This window comes from Aotus nancymaae, unplaced genomic scaffold (genome assembly GCF_030222135.1).
Source record: "Aotus nancymaae isolate 86718 unplaced genomic scaffold, 86718_ANA_hifiasm-v0.15.2.pri h1tg000014l, whole genome shotgun sequence".
In the NCBI taxonomy this organism is placed as follows: Eukaryota; Metazoa; Chordata; class Mammalia; order Primates; family Aotidae; genus Aotus; species Aotus nancymaae.
Window position 1 is genome coordinate 80,622,954 of NW_026988425.1, and position 23,531 is coordinate 80,646,484.

Here is a 23,531-nt window from a genome sequence, read left to right on the forward strand (position 1 = left end):
TCTAACAGTGACCTTGCTTGCCAGGCCTTTCCTGCCCACGTTCTCCTTCCTTTGGTCGTCTTCTTCTTCTGGGGGTATACTTTCACTGGCAAGGAGCATAAAGAGCTATTACAAAAAGAAACTGGTAAAGTAATAAAATACTGACCCACTGGGCAAGAATGAATTCTATAACTACAGAATGGTGTGTGGGAAAATATGTACAGACAGGAGATGAATAAAAAGAGGCACTGTGCATGTTACAAACTTGAACAGGAATTTTTAAAAACCTTATCATCTCACTTTTTCCCTGCCTTATTTTTCTGGATAGATTTGACAGCTCAGAATTCCTCAGTGACTCTTTTTAAAATTTTCACGTATTTTTGGTTCATCTTTTTTTCACATCCCTTTGCAGTTTTTAAGCTCTCATCCTAACCTTAAAAAAAAAAAAAAGAAAAGAAAACCAAAGAAGAATCACAGGGCTGGGGCTTGCACGTAGCTCTCTATGTCAGAGGAGCCGCAACTTTTCTGCACTTGTGTCTCTTTGTCTGTGTAGTGGGCACAATAATACCTGTCCCAACTATGAAATGAGAACATGTGACTAGCAAGTGGGAGGACATGTGCAAAACTTAAGATCTTCAGTGGCATCATCACTATCTCCCCTCTCAAATCTCTCCTCAACTAGTTACAAGACTAGTTGCATTCCTTCAAGACCCATGTCTTCTCATGCTTTTCCAGGGCTGCATCCTCTTACTTGCCCACCGTGTAAATATTATTTTATCCGTGCTGCCGTCCCATTTTATTTTTTCTCTTTCTCTCCTGCTTTTAGTTCAAATGAACTAATAGCTTATCAGTATCTACAGTCTCTGTATTAGTAATTTTTTAAAGCCACATATAATTCCATTCCTGTGTGACATTAAAATGCCTATTCTAATTCTTTCTTTTTTTCTTTATTTTTTTGAGACAGAGTCTCCCTCTGTCACCAGGCGTCAGGCTGGAGTGCAGTGGCAGGATCTTGGCTCACTGCAACTTCCACCTCCTGGAATTCAAGCAATTCTCCTACCTCAGCCTCCTGAGTAGCTGAGAATACAGGTGCATGCCACCACACCCAGCTAACTTTTGTATTTTTAGTAGAGACAGGGTTTCACCATGTTAGCCAGGATGGTCTCGATCTCTTGACCTTGTGATCTGCCTGCCTTGGCCCAAAGTGCTGGGATTACAAGCGTGAACCACCGTACCAGGCTAATTCTTTCTTAAATTGGAACCATGTAAAATTTTCTTTAAAACCCATTAATCATATTTACATCATATTTTTTAAATTAAGCTTTCTTATTAATCATATTTACAAATAGGAAAGCTTAATTTTAATATTCTTTTTTTTTTTTTCCTGAAACAGGCTGGAGTGCAATGGCGCGATCTCGGCTCACAGCAACCTCCGCCTCCTGGGTTCAGGCAATTCTCCTGCCTCAGCCTCCTGAGTAGCTGGGATTACGGGCACACGCCACCATGCTCGGCTAATTTTTTGTATGTTTAGTAGAGACGGGGTTTCACCATTTTAACCAGGATGGTCTCGATCTCTTGACCTCGTGATCTACCCGCCTCAGCCTCCCAAAGTGCTGGGGTTATAGGCGTGAGCCACCGCGCCCGGCCCAATTTTAATATTCTTATATATTCACCAGAGTTACTGACTTCCTCTTTGTTCTAACTGCCCTCTTTTGAAATTGCCCCTAAAAGAACACCGTCAGTGTTTATGGAAACAGAGTAGGATAAGGAGAACAAATTCCCCAAACTCCTAAGCATTTCTGTAGGAAACATATTTCCTTCACACTGTCCACACCAACTCAGTATCATGAAAATATTTTTTTTACTTTCATCTCTACAATGTGAAGAAAAAGTAAAAACTAAAAGTTTGGTTCCCACGTTACTTCAAAAATGTAAATTTTTTTGTTAGATACAGATCCTGAAATACTTCCTACAACATAGTCCCTACTTTTCCTTGTTTAGTCCAGACTGTTGTTCTAAAGAAAGCAAATTAAACAAAGCAAATGGTGACACTGGACTGGAGTTCTCTGATGCAAAATTCTAGATCTCAGGGGATCTTTTAAATATGTCGTACCTAATTGCTATTTATCATCAAACATACCCAAATGTTTGTAGTGTGTGAATATTTTAAAACGAACCTAGCATAGTGTCTGAATACAGAGTTAAGTCAGTAGTTTGCAAACATCCCTTTGTTTCTTTATATGCATTTAGCTACTGCTATACCTTTTTCAATGAATGAAGCGGACCTGAGCACACACAATAAAGGAAAGCAAAAATTACCAGGTTTGGACTTTACTTCACAGCTGGAAAGATTCTGTTGAGGCTGCCAGCAGGGGCTCTTGCGTATTAATACCCTACCTGGAAGAGCTGACATGTTGAAAATGAGATTAACACCTTCCTGTTTTACATTAACTAAGGCTAAAGTGTCATTTGCCTTATCAGGAAAAAAAAAATTTAATACTGAAATGATAGGGTTGCGAACAAGGTATAGTTTTGAGAAAATGTTAAAATATGAAGTAGGATTTTTGTAGTGGTGGTGGTGATTCTCTCAAGATAAATACCTTCTACAAATAAAAGCCAAAATTATCAGGACGACTCAAAAGCTGAACATAAACACATGTAGCACAGCAACTCCTTTTCTCCTTTTCAGGCCAATGCTAATTGACACAGTAAATAACTTGTCAGACTGCTTAAGAAATAAAAATAAATAAATACACTATGTTGAAGAGTACTGATGCTTACGTATTTGTTGCCAATTCACACTAGCCTAGAAACAGAAGAGCTAATATAAATGATTTATTCATTCAGATATAAGATAGCACTTTTTAATTCTCTCACTTCACAATTCATCTAGTTTTTTATTTACTAAAGATGAGCATTTAAATGAAAAAAATATTAAAAATTCGAATGTGAGGAAGCCTCAAAATCATTGTCATGTATAAGTGGAAGTAAGGTGGGAGAAGAGGGCCAGGAGTAGCTTGACATCTCCTTCATGCAGACATGCTCAAAACAGGTACTGGTGGCCTTTTCTCAGGCTCAGAAGGCTGAGATACCATCCATATGTACATCATCTTCAGTTGACAAAGTCACTCTGCTGTACCAGGCTCTCTTGTAGGAGTGGCAGAGAAACCAGAAAGGACAAATAAGTTCTTTGTGCTCCAGGCCTCCTGCTCTGGTGTGCAGACAGACGTCAACAGTGGCTAGAATACAAAACCAACTCCAGTGGGTGAGAGAGGAAACACATAAACACCCTCACTAGGAGCCCGGGGGGAGGGAGAGTAACTCTTCTGGGAGGATCGGGGAAAATTTCCTAGAGGAGATGTGGTATAAGTTGGATCCCACATATGGGTAGGGTTTTAACAGGTGGGAAAGAAAAATGGTGGAGAGGGCTTTCTAGGTAGAATGGACCAATTTATTATATTTTGACATCACAATCACATAGAGAATTATGGTGAAATAGACACCCAAAATATATCAAAGGAAAATATGTTGTTATGGAGATTATAGTCAGTAATCTACTTTTCTGTTGTTTTTGTTTTTGTTTTTTTAATGAAACAGAGTCTTGCTCTGTTACCAGGCTGGAGTGCAGTGGTGCGATCTCTGCTCACAGCAACCTCCACCTCCTGGGTTCAAGTGATTCTTCTGCCTCAGCCTCCTGAGTAGCTGGGACTATAGGCATGCGCCACCACACCCAGCTCATTTTTGTATTTTTAGTAGAGACGAGTTTCACCATGTTGGCAAGGATGGTCTCAATCTCTTGACCTCATGATCCGCCCACTTTGACCTCCCAAAGTGCTGGGATTATAGGCGTGAGCCACCTCGCCCGGCCTGTAATCCACTTTTAAAAAAACTATACATGTGTACTGAATATACAAGTGATAAGAAAGAGGAATAAAACCAGCCTTTATTCTGCTTGCTAAATGTCTACTATTCAAGTTTTAAGAATAACACACACTAGTAGCTATTGTTTCTATTCATTTCAGAGCTTCTAATTGCTGCTATGGGGTCTCAATGAGAAAGAAGGGAAGTAGGGAGGGGGCAATGAAAATGCATGAGATTTTCAGGAATGCCAACAATGTGAAGTTGGAATCCTACTCTAACTACTTTTGTTCATCCTTCCAAAGGTGACAGTGGTCTGTTGTGTTCAAAGAGAGCTGGAAGAGGACAAGCAGTTTTAAGGTAGCACAAAGGAAGGCAACTTAATGCCTCCCCAAGGAGAAACCACACAGGCTGTACTGGTGGAGAGGATAATAATGGCAATAATAACAATAAAGAAGAGTGTAGAGGTGGGGAAGGAGTCCTGATAACTTGGAATGAGGTGGGAGGAAGAGGTGGAGGTAACCTTTGCAGGTGTTCAAGGAGGATTTGTAAGGCATGCAAAAATAAGGACAACTGAAGCTGTGAGGTGGGATACAGGAACATATCCAGTGAGCTCCCAGGAATAATGGAGAGCACACATTGCATCATCAGGATCACTGAGACCCGAATCCTCTGGGGAAGTCATGTCTTTTTTTGTACTAGTTGTTTTGAAGCTTGAGCTGGGGCGGGGGTGAGGCGGGGAGAGTAAAAGAGGAGGGGAAAATCACTGGGAAAAATTAAGCAGTCTGAAAGGAGGGTAAGATTATGAAGATAGATGTTTACATCTCTGCTGCATTGTATCTCTTGAAATGAAACTATTTTTGAATAGTGCTGCATCTGTACTGTAAGAACGTGGGCATTGTGAACAAATTGACTGTCTCAGATGATTTGACACATTTTGATTTCTGCTTAGGAAAATATCTGTTAATCCTATTAGATAGAGAAGGAGAGGGTCCAGAGCAGGAATGCAAAAGATCAAATCCTTCCCCATCTTGTGCACACTCTCCCAATGCCAAGGTATTAAAATCTCAGCTATTTCCAAAAGACCCCGTGCCTCATCCCTGACCTGCTTGGCGTTACATCAAAATCCCTTCTTCTCCACCTTCCCATCTTTGCCTGGCACTAGCTAAAATCATGACAAAACTAGATGGCTGCCCTCTTTTTCTGGCAAGCTAAAGCAGAAAAGAGATCTTATTTTATGCTTTTCTCCTCATGTGATTTTGCTTCCTTTCTTCCACCCTTCTTCCTATTCATTTCTTCCTTCTCCCTCTCTCCCTTTTTTTTTTTTTATCTTCTTTATGTGGTTTGCTGTTTGCTAATATCCAACTCCAGACCATTCTTTGTGTTTGGCAAAGGAAGCAGTTTTATTGTTTGGTAACTCCAGGGGGGATATAGTGTCTATGATGTTGTCTGGGCCAAACCTCCCCCAGGAAGGTTAACTACCTCTACCCTACTCTCAAAAGGGAAAGGATGGCAACCACACACTTGAGCACCAGCCATTATCTTTCGTGAGAAAGTGGATCTGTTCCTGCCCAGAAGTACCTTTTCTTTCCACAATGGTGTAACTCAGTATTGCAATGCAATTAATTTACTGGGACCTGGACCAGTTATCTGGAATCCGAATCTATAGAGTGCACATTAAGAATAAGGGAAACAGAAGACAATTTTTTTTTCCTAACTACTTTCTGAGAAAAGGTTCTTCTTGAAGCAACACCCAAGTCTGATCAAAGAGTCTGTTCATCTGTCCCAAGAGGCAACGCTGAAGCCCAGCATGGAGCTAAAAATATGCACTCACAGTCCTAGAAAATTGTATTCATTAAACTCTACCTACAGGTCCTCACCCAGAATCTGCTCCGTGCCAAAGCAGCGTGCTGCTGTTAATCCTCCTTTATAGATTAGGCAGTAAAATAAAGAGGGTGGGGCTGAAATGCAGGGGAAGTCTGCACACGTGTTTGGAAAAGAAGAAAAGGAAAAGCACAGGGAATTCTTGTTCTCTCCTTCATGTTCTGAGTTGCCAGGGTTGTCCAGACACCACCAAGAGACACAGGGCTTTTTAGCGTTTACTGTATTTTCACTTCCACCGGGTAAGTGCTACATGTAAAATGGGAATTTAGAGACAAGATCAAATAAATGCCTTTCAAACTGTGGCACACTGCTATTTTTGGATCCCCTCCTTCTTTGTGTGTTAAGAAGGAAATAATAATAGTCATAGCTGACATTATTGAGCATTTACTATGTGCCAAGTACTGTGGTAAGTTGTTATTTACATAATCTCATTTTATTCTTTGAGATCTCTGAGCTAGGTGCTTGTGTTGCCACCGTTTTGCAGATGATGACATTACGGTTTAGAAAGGCAAAGGAATTAGAGCAAGTAAGTGGCAAAGCTGGGATTTGAACCCCAAGCTTCCAAAGCCTTGCTCTTAACATCTATGCCATAAATACGCCATCTCTAAATACTTCTCTTAAAACTATGTTTTCTGGTTTTCATTTATGATTTTGGTGACTGCTCCTTAATAATAGTTCTGCTATTATCTTAATCTTTACCATTTTCTGCAATCAAGTGATGGGGTTCCTTGGAAGCCAGAAGTATGTTCTTCCTCACCTTTGTATCCCCTGCAGTTCTTAAACCAAAGTGTCTTGCACAGAATAGGAGCTAAATAATTATTTGTTGAAATGCACTTTACATTATCTCTGTATCTAAATAAAACCCATCTAAACAAGTCCACTTCCCAAACATTGGGGTTTTCCTCCTCTTTGTAGCCATCCCTTTATTCTTGTTTTGTTTTCGAAAGGTTGATTTTGAACTGGAGGGACATTGCAGTTGTCTTGTCACTTAGCAGGATTTGAAAGTGAGAGTCTGTGTAGTGTTTTAGCCTGCCCTCAGCAATCAGGCCTCACACTCGCGAGGCTCTGATTGTAGGAGTTGCCTTATTTGCATTGATGAGGATGAGCCAGCTGCTAGAGCATACAGAACTGCACCTGACACAATCACCGAGTTCAGGATTAGCACGGGGAATCAGGAATCCACTGCGCTGGCTGCGTGGCAATCTCAGCCCTACATTAGAGTCACTCATGCAAAATGACCCAAATTTGCAATGAGCACAATTAGCAATCCAAAGATGCATGTTAATTTGGGGGCCTGATATTTTCTTACATTTCCCTAAATTAAAAATAATAAATACACTCTTTCCTGGACAAGTCTGGGCATGAAAACAATTCAGGGGATTATGAGTTTTTTAAAAATGTGCAAACCCCAGAAAATGTGGATTTCTTTGGGTAGCTAGCCACTACCCACACCCCCCTGCCTCGAAGTATTAAGTTTGGCATCAAATAGGGTAAGAGCTTTGTGGTATCATGCCCCTTTTTCAATCAGTAGAAAACAGCTATTTATAAGGATAAAAATAACAATAGCTATAATAGGCAGAAAAGAAATATTTAAGCATTAAACAAAGGATTTGATATTTTATATTATGTATTAATATTTCTGAGACTATGTTTGGGTCACACAGAATCACAGAAATACTCAACTATTTCAGGATTTACTAAAAGTATAAGAGATTGTGTTGAATTTTTATTAAATAGAGTTTATAAATCAAATTGAACATTCTCCAACTCTGGGCTGTGTTTCCATAGGTTTACAATCTATAGGTATTGAAATGCTCACCTATACTTTAGGAAATAAAAACCACAACATTTTGCAAAGATTGAATAAATGATCATTCGAAGCAAAAGCATGCAGTTCAAAAGCTAAACCTCCCATTGGAGAACAGAAAATTTAATGAGCTTTTAATGGAATGCAATGCTCAGAGTAGTAAATTATTTGTTAGTTGACGATGCAATCAGCATGCTGATTAAGGTTGCTTGGTTTTTTACTAAACATTAACTGAATGAAAACGGGTAGTCCTTGTTCTGCTTGGGGGGCTTTAAGGAAGCAAATGGACTTTCAGAACAGAGATTGTCAATAAAGGTGAGTGCACTCCAGGTGTCATTTGAATATGATGATAAAATACTAGTGATAAATATTTAAAAGCATTTTAAATCCACAATGTTCGCCTAGGGTATTATGGACTCTGTTTAAAGAAACAGTGGGCCTTAGCAGGCCTAACAACAATCCCTCTATCTCTCTCTAGAAAGAAATATCTAGATCTGCTTTCTTTTATTGCAAAAGAAAAAAGAGGGGTGGGTATGCTTTGAAAATATGAACCAGCATGGATGCAGAGACCAGGAACGTTTGGGAGTTTGGAATGTAAACCTAAAGAGAGACAAAAAGGACAAAAATCAAAACAAAGAAAAAATATTCTGACAGCAAATAAAAGAGACATCTGTTTCTCTGGATAGATTAAGATAAAAATTTAATTAAGCAGTTTCAGTATACCAATGTTTAAAAATAATTGCTATTAGAGTATATATATTTAAATTTACAAATGATGGCATTCTGAGGGCGAGAAATATTGTGATATTGGAGTTATATTCTGTCCAGTTTAGAGGTTCTGAAAAGGAACAAAAGAAAAAGAACAAAACTTGGAAATACATCATGTAATGCTTACTTTTGTTAGGTTGTTGATACAGAATTTATTTTAAAAATCATTTACTATATATTAATCGATATGTATATTAGTCATAAATTATTGCTTCTGAGAGAGATTTTGTTACTGTTTAAATTGCCAGATTTATTTCTGTCCCAAAAGAGGGGTTTTTGTTTGTTTTTCTCCCTACCAATTGAAGAATCGTGGGTTTGTAGGTTAATTTTCTTTGAACAGCTACAAAGTTTTTTTTTTCTATAAATCCCAATTAGTTTCATCATCGGTGATTCTCTGGCAATGATCAGGTACTCTTAAAATCTGATAAATAACTACCTCTCACTTTTAACTATTCCTGTTTATGACCCAAGAGGTTAAAAGCCTTTGACTGGCATTTGACTTCTGACCTCATATAAATGTTATCTTATCAGTTCCTGCTTGTTAACTTGTATTGAGTGCTTGTCCCTGATGGCTTTTAGATAAAGGGTTGTGGGGTTTTTTCCTTTTTTTTTTTTTTTTTTTAAATATATTTCCTACAGGAACTAAACCATTTGCTTTGTTCTTTGCCTAGTGCAGTCAAATCTGCACAGTAACCTGCTATCAATCTGTTAGAAAGAGCCAAATATACTTTTATTTATTTCCTACATTATTTTTAGTTTAGCTTTATGGATGGGATTTTATGATTGAAAATATATTTATTATAATTAATAGTAATAATTACTAGTGATCTTAATCTTTTAACATGTTTGTCAGGAAGCTGGTTAGCTTAGTATTTTCTCTTTTTTAAAAAATATTAAAAATTAAAAAAAAAATTAGTTTCGCATTTTGCACCAACATGAGTTAGAGAGATAATTTATGGAAATCTTGTCTCCCCAGACTTCAGAAGTCTGGCTAATGAGAGAGTCATCAGTAAGATATATCTTTTTTAAAACATCGAATCCAGACCATGAACAGTGAATTTTCTAACCTTTGGGGAGAAAGGTGGTGGCCTGGCGCCTTCCTTTGCCCTTCTGTCCTAAGAATTAAGAAGGATTTTGGCCTTTTATTCCATTAGCAGCTGTGTGTGTTGTTCACACATTCAAGTGTGTATGTGTGTGAGTCTAGTCACTATGTACAAACCTAAATACATTTGAATGTTTGCATTTTAATCTCTTTCCATACCTCAATGGCATCATGGGGGTATTCTAGGCAGATGTTGGTGCCTCAGAGGCTGTCTCATTTGCAAATGACCTACAATGTGATTTCTAAACAAAATATTACATTAATTTTCATGTGGAAAACAGGCAATAAGGAGGGGGAAGAAGGAAGAGGCAGCCATCTTGGAGTCGTTTTGCCTTTTAGCCTCATTCTTTCACTTCCTAAGGCTCGACAGTTAGAATATTATCTTTATTTTTAATTGGCCCTCAACATAAAGCAAGAGGCATATACAAAAGACCTTTGTATTCATGTTTGGTATAGAAGAAAAGTTGTAACCTCTTTGGACTTTAAATAATAACTGCTACTATAGACAAACTACACCTATTATTCTCTAACCTTCTAAATAAATATACATTTATAAATGAAGCATATGCCACAGCTTGTAAGAGACCTGTACAAAACTTATTAAGGGAAACAAACGTCTATTTGGACCATTCATTTACTGCTATCTAAAGAATTAATATGTCAGTAAAGTTATCTGCCCTCCCTCCTCCCCATTCTTTCTTTTCTCCCCAAACAACACTCACTCACACACAAACACACGCATTCAGACACCCCCACTATGGAGAAAAGGCAACCCTGGAAACTTTTTTCAAAACAGGAATTCCCTTTCTCTTAGATCATAGGAATTAAGAAAGAGTAAAAAAAAAAAAAAGAAAAAAAAAGCTTTTACTTTTTATTTTGTTTTAATTTTCTGTGTGTGGAGAGCTGCAATGACTCCATAATGTCCCAACCCTGCTTTCATCACGCTCATATTCTGGCAATACACAGGTTTAATGCAATTTGTCCTAACTTTTCATTTCAACCATTGCTTTTCTCAAAGTGGTCAGAGTTTAAAGACTGCAAAAGCAGAGGGAAAAGAAATACCACGGCAGGGGGAAAAAACAAACCAACCCCCAAACTGGTGCTGGTATTCAGTGCATTGACACATTCTCAAATGTTTTCTCTGTAGTTATAACACAAAAGCGCTTTCTCCCCTGTTTTGATGTGTTAAAGACGGAAAGAGAGAGGACACTTCGACGTGGTAAAATAAGTATTTGGAAAGCACAGGGAAAGTGTTTCTCCTTTGAATGTCTAGAATGTGTCAATAACGTTAGATACTCTACCATTTAATATTAATTAAATTTTTAAAAATGGAAAAGAGATGAAAAGTTAAATTTAGGCACATTGTCTCTCAACTTTTAGCTATCAATGTTGCCTCTGTTTTGTGTAATTAGAAGTGCATCCAAAGCCAGTCACTTTCCTGTCTCTAAAATAAGGATAACAAGAACGCTAAGTCCCCCTGAGAAGGGTGTGAGTGAATCAATAATACATTATTGTCTAATTCTGATATTTGGCAGAAGAAACCATAAACCTTTATTCCTGTAATGTCAGAAATCTGAACTAATTTTCCTAGGCAATATTATCTGCAGAGTGTTTTACTGGGTGAAACAAATAAGGATTTGAAAGACAAATGATGACCTGATTCTTACACACTGTCTCCTATCTAAGGACCAAATTCTCTGAGTTGAATCCCAATTGTACTGTGTATCCTGGCTTTTTTTAAAAAAGATTTTAAAATGTAAGCCAGATGATTTCAAAACTGAGGAAAGTTATGCTACCATTCTTATTTATATCTAACTCATGTTTTAATATATGGTCATAAGTTTTAGTATACCTAGAGTAGAAAGAAGTGTTTACTTAAACCAGTTTCTCTATCAGTAAAAACTAACTCCCTCAGAATATTTTTGATGTAATCATTTTAAATCATTGTAATTAGAAGAACAATAAGATGACGAGAAATCAAGGCCCTCGGTTTTTCTGTATGGGTGTATCATCTAGCTTCATAAAGTTACTTAATGATGTATTTTAAAATATCATTTATATGATTGTAAACTTACCCTAATTATATACTAAGAAACGTAGTCCATTTGATTTCTTCCAATTCCTTGCCTCAAAAATCAAACCTGCTCTGTTTGGAAAAAGCTGAGGCTTCTGTGCTATCATGGACCTTTTTGTAGTTCAGCAAGGAAGTTGAGGTCATAGAGTCAAAAATATCAAAATTTTCAGGACCCCAGTTATTACTGTAAGGTTTTATCCTTTCCTTTGTGAAAGCTGATGCAGATGGATTTCTAATTTCCTTTGGTTTCTGTCCTCTTGTCTGTTTTCTTTATTAGTATAAATTGCATTGTCCTTTCTATAAGAATGTTTGAGCATACTCTCCCTGATAGATTCTTATTCTCACTCCCCTCAGCTTGTTTGAGGTTTAGAATAGGGGTGCTTTTCCTTATTTTAAAAGCTTTGTAATTTAGACTCCAAGAGCCAGGACTGTTTTTCTATCCATCTGGACCTGCTCAAAGGTCACACTCAAGGTCATAATCCATGTTCACATCCTTCTTATGGGAAAATGATAAAATAATATCCACAGGCATCCTATACTAGGGGCATGGCCTGGACACACACCTTGCCCTCTTCCCCCTGGCCTCGTCTGCCCTGAAGAATAAATGCATCCATCCCCAAAGTTGATGCTTCGAAGTGACCAGTCAGATGCTAGCAGGTCAGCTGGCTATCCTCTTGGCCAGAGGGTCCATAAATTAGAGAAATGTTGGTGTGGTTGAAAGAGGAAGGTAGTCCAGCCCAAGGGAAGCCACGTAAATCTCTCCTGGAGCTTTGTTCCCAGTAGGGAGTGGGGGTGAGAGTTGGGGTAGCTCAGGGCTGTGGGCTGTTATTGATGCCCTGGCCCTCCTGCAGTGGGTGCTAACTTGTTGTGCGTGAGAGCTGCCACCATCCTTCCCAAACATCGGGCTCTTGGAAAAGTCAAGCACAGTTGAGCCCTGATTTTCATTTAATAGTCAAAACCAAGATGCATTTGGGCTATGATGATAGGACAGCTCCCTTGAAAAGATTATTTGAACTACAAAGGCATTCATTTAGGGCTAGCAATGTTGCAAAAGGGCCCGCTAGAAATTAGCAGCCTGTCCTGGTATTTGGAGAGCAAGAGTGACAACTTATTGGAAGTTCTCAAGGAATCATTTATATTTCACACTCCACTAGGCAGCTGATTTGAGATTGTCTGTTAGCATAACAAAGGCTCTGAGCCTGTGAACTTCAGAAACCTTTCGACCTCTTAGCTGCTGGCATGAATAGCCCCCAGTCCTGCCTATAGAGATCTCCCAAAGCTCCCCTGTTCGTGGCTAAATTGTTAATCAGGGTAATTTAATATAGTTTTCAATATGCCTCATCTCTTATTGGGAAAGGTATTCACAGCTTCCCTACCCCTGAAAAAAAAAGTTCTTTTATTCAAGTGTGAGAGGGGCAGCTGCAGACAGACCCCCACCCCTTGCTTCTCCCCCCACTCCTTCACAGCAGCAATGTTCTGAGCAGCCACCATAGAGAAGGGCCAGAAAGAGAAACTCAGAGCGACGATCCGATCCCCTGGCATGCACTCCACCCTGAACATGAAACTCCAACCTATTTATGCTGGGAACCGCCAAAACAAAAACCCAAGGATCAGCCATAACTACTGAAACCTCAAAACCTCAGAGTCACACACACACACACACACACACACACACACACACACACACACACGCACGCCACACCCCCTTCTCCACCCTCCCTTCTCCACCACTCTTCCCCTCCCCCCTCATCTCCCAACTAAGCTTCTCTTGCGGTTCTGGACCAAACGCACCAGACCCCAAGGCCTGCTAATTTTCATTTCTCTCACTCTGTCCAGGCAGCCCACACCGTCCTGCACGCTCCTTCACAGAGTCACACTCGGCCTGGCCCCTGCTTCCACTCCCGGTGTCATATACACTTGCTCTCGCCTGCTCCCTCGCACACTATCAATTCACATGCACATTAGTTAGCTGAAAAGAGCCGAAGCACAAATATATTCATTTTAATCCAGTTAAGACCTAAGAGGTCTCATAGGATATTATTCAATAGTTTGAAAACTAAGTATAAAACTCAGATTTTGCTACACTGTTTCATCTCACAGAGGCCTACAGATGCCTTTCTTTCACTTTACACCATGTACGTATTCTAAAAAAATAAAATAAAATAGAACCACATAAAAGAACAATCACAAGCAAAGTACCCAGCTTCAGGCAGGCACTATGCTCAAATATTATCATGTTATCTTTTAAATGACTGTTTCTAGTACCCATGTGCACGTTCAGAATAGCAATTTTATACAAAGAAGGAAAAAGTATGAAGTCACTAATTACATTTTTTAAAATTAAAAATGGAAGGTTACAATCTCTTAAACTTATTTTCTCTTTCTTTTCCATGTGAGCGTTTTAAGGCATCTCTAAAGCATATATGAGTGTTTCTGGGTTGCTTTGGTGGTGGTTTTCCATGTAATTGGTGCTCTGCCTTTGTGCGAGTTGAGGCTCTATGTCTTGCTTCTTTCTGGAACAGCCATTTCTCGCTTGTGCCCCGTTTGGGTTGATGTGTTTGTCTCTCAGCCTCCTGAAGTTGGATAAAGGCAGGATGTAGTGCCTGAAGTATTTTCTTTGATTTTTCTCTAGTTAGAGTAGTCCCTGATGGGGGTTGGGAGATTTCTTCACTCACTTGGGTTCCTAGTCTAGAATCTCAAAACTACTGGGAGGTGGGAGAGACCAATTTCTATTTACAGCATCAAGGAAAGGATTATTAAACCTCCAAAATCAGAAGTACAAATATAGATTTATACTTAATAAAATAACACAAAACAGCCCAGCTTCTTTCCCAAAATAATTTTTCTTGGAATTAAAAAAAAAGATTAAAAAATAAGTTTACTGCTCAATTTTAATATCTAAACAATGCCTAAAGGTGACATGTTAAAACAGAAAATAAAGTAAATGTATCTGGTGGTTATATTATACTGTAATCCTAAAGTCTGCATTTTCCTCTTAAAAAAAAAAAAATGGAATCTGACAGTTTTAATTTCAACGTTGTGGAAGTTTTTAGATTATAAATGTTTTTGCCAATAATCTGTGTATTATTCATTTTAATGATGTGTTTTATTCTATTTTGTAAGTGGTGATTTTCATTTTCTCAGTGTTTTAAACCAAAATATTTTAAAATATTAATTGATAGTTATTATAAATTGATGAGTAAATATGGCTGATTTCTTTTTTAAAAGTCCAATAATATGAAATTGTTCATATATAAATATCACAAATTTAATTTTCAGAAGCTGTTTACAGGAAAAAATTATGGCTTTAAACCCAAGAAAGAAAAAATATACAATTTGCATTTTTTCAATCCTTTTGCTTAACATTTTTTTCATTAGATTTTTTCCTCATTAGAATTTATGATCCATGTCGATCATTACACTTTCACATCTCTGATTTCCCTTAAATTTTCTGGCAGAGGTTAATAAATATAAAAGAGTAAAAAGGACTATTTGCTTTCATCTAAGGTGCTCAATATTTTCAGATTATTTTCATTTGTGTTGAAATATTTTCCATGTTCTTAATTTAAATGATTAAAATTTGACATTAATTCTATTTGGAGCTAAGATGTAACAGGGTTTTGTTTTTTTTGTTTTTTTTTTTTTTTAAGGAATTAAACAATGTGATTTTGCTAAATTATAACATTTTATTTGGCTTGAGCCATCTAACACCCTCTCCAACATGGCACAGTTTGGGCTTATATTTGTGGAACAAGAAGGGTTGGGGGGAGAAGGATGTATATTTGGAATGGTGTTTGACAGGGAGAATGAACGCAGACACCAGAACAATTATATTACAATCCCGTTGGGAATGCCAGCACCAAATTTAGCCAGACTGATGGGGTACTGTCTAGACGGTCCCTTTTGTGTATCAGCTGTTTTTTCCCTGCTTTATTGCACTGACTGAATGTGTGAGTTGAACATGCATATGGATCCCAAGCATAACCATTCCTGCAACCATACATTGCTATTAAACTTCCTTTCATTTGGCTAAGAATCAAAGGTTGTATATTCCTACTATATTCCCTTTACAATATTTTGCAATTAAAATTCAGCTTCCAGATTAGTGGCTTAACAAAGGTCATAAGACAAAGTAGAAGGTGTCTAGGTTCTTTCTTTATATGAAAAAAATGTACAAATGAACTAGGTAAACATTTCTATCTTCTTAAACATGTCCACCTCTTTTCTACATAAGTAAAAATAAGCCAGAAAGAAAAGAATTAAAACAATGAGAGGAAAGAGGCACAGTACATGTAAATTACCACCTTTCCTTTTGAAAAGAGCAAAGGATAGAAAGAAAGAATATTTATTTAATGTTCACAGTGTAGTTAATGGCAGTGTGTGTGGTTTTCCTTTTTTTTTCTTTCCCCCTCTTTATTTGGTAAACCAAATGGAGTTCAGTAATCAGTTCTTGTGAAGTCTTAGAAATAGATTTTCAAACTCTTTTAAATACATGCTTACACAATTGCCTTTGTGTTGATGAGCATATAGGAAATCCTAGAGACATTTCAGATCTGGGCAACTGTCAGGATTTTGTTTTGTTTGTCAAGATGGTGCAGGAAGGGTAGGGCTTACTTATATATGAATGCAGTATCCACATAAAACATTCATTGTTCAAAGGAGCAGAAATGCACCCCTAAATAGGATGTGCACTCCAGCGATGGGTACTAAGGTTGGATGCCTTTGCTAACAACTAAGAATTTGAAACGAACTCAAATTCATTATTCCAATTAGAAAGTGAGAAATAGAATAATGCATTAATGCTAATGAATGTAGGTATCAGATCCGCCTCTTTCTGTAAAAGGTTATCAGCAACTTTTGTCTACAGTCACCAAAAATTGAAAGGTATGAGAAATTGGAGTCCCACAGGATGTAAGTCATTATAAATAAAATTATTGTCTTGTAGCAGGATCAAAAATGAGTCCACTGTTTCAGGAAAGAAGATCCCACGTTTCATACCACAAATAACTTTTGTTAATATGTACACACAAACTTTGTTTGGAAAAGGAATTCTACTTTCCATTTGCTGAAATTGTTTTCCCTTAGCAAAGAGAGGACGCAACAGTTTTACCATAAAGAAAAAAAAAATCAAAGTTAAAAATGATAAAAAATGTTTTCAGTTACATTCTTCTTTCATGCATCAAATATTGTCTGACTAAATGGTGGAATTCAGATTTTTTAAATAATAATTTTCAATGCTTTACTGCTGAAATTTAATAACTACCATCTACCATGGACAACGAAGATTTTATTCATCTTTTGAGGACTGGGTATTGAAGAGAGGTCTGTAGAAAAGAGAAAGTGAGTTGTATTCTCAATTTTATTGAACAGGATAAGACAAGAAGCAATCTATTTTTTGGTTTGAAACATTATATCAGCAAATCAACAATCATAAAATATGACCAGTGACACAGGATTGGGGAAATTCCCTGTCTAAAAGAGAGGATGAGATCGAACAACTGATATTAAGCATGGAGACCTTGAGTAGGCACTTGTAGGCATTGGTATTAGCAATGTCTGAGGCCTAACTTTGGTACGACTGAGAAAAAAAATATAACCAAAGGCAGGGGCAGAGAGCAAAAGAAACCAAGACTGAGAAATAGAGAAAGCAAGAGGAAAATGGTGGTGGGTGGGTGGGTTGGGGGTGGGTGGCATGCAGGGGTAGTGAGGGAGAAAGAAAGAAAAGGGGAGCAGAGAATGAATATTCTAAGCATTGTTTTAATCTAAAACAGAGACGCTTCCAGGAGAATGAATTTCAATGGAGCTGAGCCAAAAATAATTATAGAGATTTTCTTGTTTTGTTTTGTGAATGAAGAGCATCTCTTTTCTCTGGAGATGCGAGAGTGAGAAAGAACCAGAGCCAAGAGATTGAAGTGATGCCCCTCTGCCCCTTTACTTCCACACACCACAGTGGCAGACCTTTCTTTCTTCCCTTTTCCAAAAGCTATTGGCACCGAATTGTGCTAGGAAGAGAGGGACGTGGCAGCAGCCCTCAAACCTTAGCTGGATTTTCTATTCTAACAATAGCTTGTTTACTTGATAAGGCTGAAGTATTGAAACTGGAAGGAAGATTGGGGTGGGGGGGGCAGGGATACATATTTTAGGTTCTAGAAATAAAATTGAGCTATTTACAACTAAAAATATTCCCCTATTTGAGATACTTGAAAATTCCTTTGGGGTTTGTTTTACCAATTACATTTGTTTCCTTGTTTTTCATCATCAATAGCAAGCCACTAAAGGAAATAAAGTATTCTCTCAATTTTCCTCCATTTTCTCTGTGATGTAAAGTCTTTTTCTTGGAACGTTTTTTACAGGGAAAAATTGTCATTTGTTAAAATAGCTTGAGCTATGACTGAATTGTTGTGAAAGCAATATTATATACTCTTCATGAAAGCAGGAATAAAAGGCTTTATACTAATAGGAAATACACAGGATTGGAGGAGAAACCCACTAACATTAATAGACTTTTGTGACAGAGTAATCATAAACAACTCAGAATTAATACCTAAAGACTATTAATTTTCTTAAGTTAAATTGACTTACATAAAAGTCACACCAGTAAGTACTGTCAGAACCTGGATATTCTCTCCAAATCTCTTATTTTAGGTGTTATGTTGTGTTAAAAGACCTTGTTGTCATTTTTATCATTCAGAGATATTAATTCTACAAGTAGGATTAAGGTATCATTTTTGTCTTTGTGTCGCCTGAGTTTTTTTAAAAGAGCAATATATTTAAGAAACTTAAGAACCAGTTCCTCTACATCATATTTTACAACTTGCAAAAATTAACATTTATTCTTATAAATATTTGACCCACTAAGTTTTAACAGTTTAGTGACCCAGTAAAAGAATAGCATAGAGAGCTGTAAATTTAATGGCTTAACACCAAAACGACCTTGATATGAATTAAAAACAAGAAAAAGTATTTATGTTATGTTTGTAGTCAAGATTATCAATAGGTTTAGGGATAAACCTCCCAGAAAGTAGCAAAACTAGATATATTTTCCTTCAAAAGTTTTACATCTTAAAATTGTTCCTGTTTTTCTGTCAAGAACTATTAACATACAGAGTAGTTTAGCAGTAAAGATATATGATTTTATTACAAATACTTTTTTTTATTTTTTAAAGATGAAAAATGTCTTCATGTACGTGGGACTTTATTTAGGGATTTCCAAACATGTTTTAAATGTCACTGTGAATATATTGTGTAAATCTGTGAATATGAGCTTTATGAATCCACATTTAATTTAATTAATCATATTGATTCACTTGACATTTTTCTCCTCCTGAATCCCTCTTCCCCGCTTTTTTTCATCTCTCTATTAAAAGCATTTCTTTCACAGTGGTAGACTAATTTTTGAAGCAGATTTCACAAAATAAAACTGACAATGGTTTTTGAAGACCTTTTAAAAGCATTCAACTTAGATTCTTTTTTAGAAGTGGTTAAATGAATATTTAAGAATTCAAAGTACTTAATCACACTAATCTTAACATTATATTTAAAAACCCAATCCCCCAAATGAGTAGATTGACTTTTTAAAGACAATAATTATTAATATTAAATAACCAGAATAATCACAACTATGCTGTAAGCCAAAATAAATGTATGAAGTTAGCAACAAATATCTATTTTTCCAAGTTTTAAAATAAAACATTACCTTTTTAAAAATAAAATTGCTTGCAAAATAGCAACAAATTTTATAATATTTTTTCATCAAAAACCTCAATAGAGACAATTTCAGAATTTATGTTTGGTTATATTGCATCATTAAAATTGCTGAGAGAAAATGTTAGTCTGCTAAAACATTTAGAATATGGTATATAATAATTTGTTATTAATGGCAATGTAATATATCACACTAACATGTACATTTATTATCAAGCTCTACAACTGATTAGAAAATAAGGAAATAAAGATAGATTTACAATGAATAAATGTCCCAAAGATATTAATGATAAGAACTAAGCAAAAATGAATACAGAGCCTTTTGTTTGTGCACCAAGGATTCTATATTTCACAAAAGTATATAGATATATGTATACAGATATGTGCAATATAGATAGATTTGTCATTTTCTTAAACACTGATCATCATATAATAAAATGGGGTTTTAAAGGTTCTATCTTGACCAATTCTTTTCTAGCCCCAAATTACTAAACCAGTTTTAGAGTTTAGTAACTCAGAGTGCTAAAAGCAGAAAAGTTGCATTTCACTTGAAACAACCATGGAAAGTGCCCCAAAGGTAGTCTTATTTGTTTGCTCTTTTCATTTTGTAGTTGTATGGAGTCCAGTATATGGCTGTAGAGAGCAGGAAGTAGCAAGAAGCAATCGAAAGGATTAGGATGGAAACTTCCTCAAGCTTCACGGGCTTGTTTGCTGGCCACAGATGCCATTATGGTATACAGATAAGATATGCTTAATATTAAGACTTTAAAAAGAGCCTCCACACTCCTGAAAATTCAGAGGCAAAGCTGAGCCTCTTTCTTTAGACCATATACTTCACTCCCGTTGGCCCAGGAAGCCTGGCTAAAGATAGCCTCATCCAGCTCACACGCTTGGGTTTTGTCATTTCATGTCATAACCTCCACATTCCTTAAATGTAGTTTTAAAATGTGTTAAACGGAAATGCTGATATAAGCCTAAATGTAGCTGTACTTGCTGTTTCTGCTCTAACTTCATTCATGGTAGTGGATTTAGTTAAAAGGCCCAGAACAGCCATGCTTAGCAGTAAAGAAGCAAAATCCTCTTGGCTTCAATGAGGGTTAGGTGTATGTAAGAGCAGAACGAACACTGTAGATATTTGAGATAAATACCTTCTGTGGAAATGTACACATTTCATTGATGTCCTCTCTAATGTATAGAAAAATATGCCGCATTATAAATAAAGCCCTGTTTGCTTTTTTCCCTATATTAAATGCTATTTTATATATCTTGAACACTTGGAATATGCAGTAACATTTATGATAGTAATAGCTGACACCAAATAAGAACTGTTAGTGATCCTTGGTGTCTATTTAATCATAATCAAGGACTACCTGGTAAGCATTAAGTGACAATAAAGGGTATTCTTTCTAAAATATTAGATGAATTGGTAATAGAGAAAATGGTCACTTACACAGAAAAGTCAACAGAAAATAGCAGTAATTATATGTGCCTTGTACATGAGCATACTGTATAACATTCAATGTGCCACTGTACAATGTGCTATTAAGAAAAAAAAGTATGGTACCTCTCTTTGGTGATACAGCTGCATTTGGAAGTTTCCCAGAGCACAACATTTAGCTTTTCCAAATGCCTTTTTGGTGGAATTTCCCCTCCCAGTTAAAAACTGGTTTTCATCACACAACTGCATAATTATTTTTCTGCAACTAACTATAATTACTTGTTTTGTGCATCTCTGCTAGAGTGATTCAGTATTTGCTGTTCTACCTCATAAAATGTATCTGCATTAGAGGCATGTGAAAAGGAGTATTGACCTATATAATATATTGCTATATTGGTTGGGGCACACAGCTCTAATTCTTTGTAAATGGCACAAAAGTCTATATTGCTTTGCGTTTTCCTTTTTGAATGCTATGTGAGTTTTCTGACTAAAGCATAAAACTGGAGGTATCTGAAGACAAGAAACCTCACAACATAGAAATTATTTAGTACACAAAGAGATTCCCTCTCATATAGATGTATAATGGGAAACTGAATAAAAAAGGCTGTTGGAGGGATTTGTTGATAGTGACATCATAGGAAACTCTGGAATCAGTGACTGTGAGATTTGTCAAGACAGAAAATCAAACACAGATTTTTAAATCATTCAAGAATATCTAATCATTTTATGTCATTCACAAAGCTCTCCACAAATAAAGATGAAAATTAAGTAAAGCCCCTCCTGCCAGTCTTCTTTTATCTGCAAGTCGTTCTCTTTCTGTCTTTTCCTTCCAACTCCTATTTGTCTATCATTCTTTCTTCTTTCAATTTCTCTTTAATCCTTGCTTTCCCATGTCCCTCCTTAGTCTTACTCCTTAGTAATGCTGATAAAAATAAAGTCTATTTAAAACAGATGAGTCAAGGTCAAAAAATAAATGACTGATGTGTGCCTTATTATTTTTAAAGTAAAACTACACCTGTGGCATTGTCTTCTTTAAATTTTTTATAATTTTAAAAACAAACTACAAAGAAAATGGGAGCTGAAGTACTGTTTAATGTCTCTGAATTTATTTGTAAACATACATAATATTAAATGCAGTGAAGTCTTTATGAGACTGCTTTTGTGCTTGCTGATCCCAGAGTGCGAAAAGAATTAGCTTATCCAGAAAAACTCAAAGTCATAATTAGTCTTGTGAGTTACAATAATAGGGTCTCATCCTGCATTTCTTTCTCATATGGTACTCCCAGTAGGAGTTCTGCATGAAAAAGGACTATGGGATTGGGCATTAATAATGGTATACCTGTAAAATATGAGCATTTTCCTATAGTGCCAATTAGTAAAATTAGAAATCTGGCCCATCTTGGTCTTACACCCTTCAGTTAAAAGAATAACATCAATAGACTTTTCCAATTCCAAAAAAAAAAAAAATTCTTAGTTTTAAAAATACCTCTTGAAATTAAAAAATAAAAATGAGTTTTCCCCCTAACTAAATATATCTTTTACTCTTAGCTTAGTTATAAACATGACTGTAATTAATTTTTATTTAAAAAAGTAATATCTAAGTTTTACATAGTTTCCTCAAACAAATAGAAACAAAAGATTAAGTAAGGAAAGAATCAACAAAATTCAGTGGAAAACTATCTTCATTCTCAAGGATCTCAGATAAACTTGCAATCCTTTTTTCTAATTTGGCTATTCAGGTCTCTCAAACACTGTTGACTGACTAAGCTGACCAATTGTTTTAATATATAGACCCAGCTTAAATTAAAGGGGAAAAAAAAGTGCAATACCTCGCAAACCCTAAGATGTTGACATTTTGTGAACTAGAAATAGTCCTTTGAAGAATTACATTATGATGAACTGCTACCTAGGCTTAGAAAAATAGGCAAAATGCAGTAATAGTTGTACACTCATCTAAAGCTCAACACTGCACAGTTCTAATAACCCTAAAAATTTAGACAACAGTCCATCATCAAGTGAACAGATAAATAAATCATGGTATAGTGCAACAATGGAATATTAGCCAGCAATACAAAGGAATAAACCACTCATACATTTTACAACATGGAAGAATCAACATAATTATTCTGAGAGAAAGATGCTAGATAAAAATGAGTACAAATCATTTATTTAACATTCTAGGAGATTCAAACTAATGTATAGGGACAAAAACACATCAGCAGTTATCTTTGGGGAAGGACAGGAGGCAGGAATTACAAAGAGGCATGAGGAAACTTTGAGGGTGGTGATGGATATATTCATTACCTCAATTGTGGTAATGGCTTCACAAGTGAATACATAGAGATACATTTAAATTATATAGCTAAATATGAGCAGTTTATTACATATCAATTTTAGGTCAATAAAGCTGTTAAGGCCCAGCATGGTGGCTCACATCCATAATCTCAGAAATTTGGGAAGCCAAGTTGAGAGAATTGCTTAAGTGCAAGGGTTTGGGACCAGCCTGGGCAACATAGCAAGAACCCATCTCGACAAAAAAAAAAAAAAAAAAAAAAAAAATAGCCAAGCATAGTGACACATGCCTGCAGTCCTAGCTACTTAGTATGCTAAGATGGGAAGATCACTTGATCCCAGGAGTCAAAGGTTACAATGAGCCACGTTTGTGACACTGCACTCCAGCCTGGGTGACAGAGCGAGACCTTGTTTCTAAAATAAATAAATAAAGTTGTTAAATATAAACAGACCAATTAAAACAGATTTAGCAATGAATCAGCATGGATGCTAGCCAGTAACCAAAAATTTCAAACCATAGGTTTCAGAGTTATCTAGGCAACTGGGACCATGCATAGTTGAATGTAAAGAATTTGGGGATTCAGACAGCCTTCTTCAACCCCTAGTTGATGTTTATGAACCCTGT

General features: G+C 36.5%; 1 long non-coding RNA gene across 1 annotated transcript in view; it reads left to right on the forward strand.

Annotated features, from left to right (window-relative positions):
• Positions 1-7,605: 7,605 nt before the first annotated feature.
• LOC105734712 (uncharacterized) overlaps positions 7,606-23,531 on the forward strand; it is a 44,703-nt gene continuing 28,777 nt past the window's right edge. The window contains exon 1 of the long non-coding RNA XR_001111603.3: positions 7,606-7,843. This is a non-coding gene — a long non-coding RNA (uncharacterized LOC105734712). The remainder of the gene's footprint in view (positions 7,844-23,531) is intronic.